We start from the raw sequence: 1,409 nt of genomic DNA, 5'->3' as shown, positions 1-1,409 counted from the left end.
AAAAAACAGTAAAATTTCTTTATTTGTGGAAAACGTTCCCGAAGAGCAAAGAGCTCATCATAGGCTATTTCTGATCAGGGGGGACAATAAAGTGAAAATATAGCCAGTACGTGCCTTAATTTTTACTTGCATGCGACAAATTCCAAAATAGAATCAATAGTACTTCTGTAAAAAAGGGGGGCTTTGGGGGATGTACATGGGGACTCCCCCTCCCCCCTACCCCCCACGATCCTTCCGACATAAAAAGGAGTTTCCCCAGCGAAACGACCTCGTCAGGAGAGGTGTGTTAATCGTTTTTTGGGGAAAATATAATATCGGAGCATAGGGCGAGGGGGTAATAAATTTTAAAGGGCTTTACTTTAGATCAAGCTTCGACAGTTCCCTTTTTAAATGGTCGACGCGAAGATTACGTTTTATGGGGTTTTGGAAATGCCTTTCCCCCAGTTTTTTTTTTCTTTTTTTGGGGAGGGGACGCCCCCTCCCTCGCTTCCCGGGGACCCCCTCGGGAGGGGGTTTGGGGACGAAGCCTCCATGTCCTGCACCCCTGGGGGGGGGGGGACGACTGACGATTGCGATCTGCTCCCTTTACGGAAAAAGATCCGAGCCAGACGAAGTCCTCACAGGATAGCCCGGCGGGAAGGTGCGTCTGGACTGTGATTCGTATCATCCTCCTTTTGATTTTAGACTGGGTTGATGCAGTCATTGATCAACAATTTGGTCAGGTGATATACTTTAACATTTAATTCTTTTAAAGGTCTGTTTAATTCGCAATTTTTTTATCCTTTGTGCAACTGTTATGACATTACTTGATAATACTATTTTCTTTTTTGTTGGGTTTCTTGGCTTCAACCAGCGGCATGTGGCCCAAAGGATTAACCAAAGGATCCTATTCATTTGTCAATCTAGTAAGGTTAAAATTTTGTCTCCCTTGAAAAGTGATTAATTTTTGTACTATTTTTTTTTATCTGATAAATGTTTGTTGCTGTAAATCTTTTTTTTTAATTCTGAAAAGTTTTTTTGTTGTTTTCTTTGGGTTTTTTTATTTTTGCATACTGTCAAGAGAGATTTTTTTGTGAGGGGGTGTACACTGGGGGCACTGTGGGGGAAAATTTTTCTCTATATAAGGATGAGGTGGGTAATTCGGGTGGGATTGACCGAGCCGAGCCAGCACCACCTCCTCCCTTCTCTCCTTTCCCGTGGGCTGTTCCCCCAGTTCATGTTTTTTTTTATTTTGTTGTGATTTTGGGGGTTGGTCCACCACTTTGCCCCGGAGATGTATTTTTGCTTTTTTAAAGACCAAAACACCTGAACTGTACGGACTATGCTAAGGTCCAGAAACATAGTTGACCCAGCTAATTTACAGCCTGCTCATTGCTATGGATACCAGAGGGCCTGGGACCCATATAAAG

This window comes from Penaeus monodon, chromosome 4, assembly GCF_015228065.2.
Source record: "Penaeus monodon isolate SGIC_2016 chromosome 4, NSTDA_Pmon_1, whole genome shotgun sequence".
Lineage (NCBI taxonomy): Eukaryota > Metazoa > Arthropoda > Malacostraca > Decapoda > Penaeidae > Penaeus > Penaeus monodon.
This window is presented reverse-complemented; position numbering follows the sequence as displayed.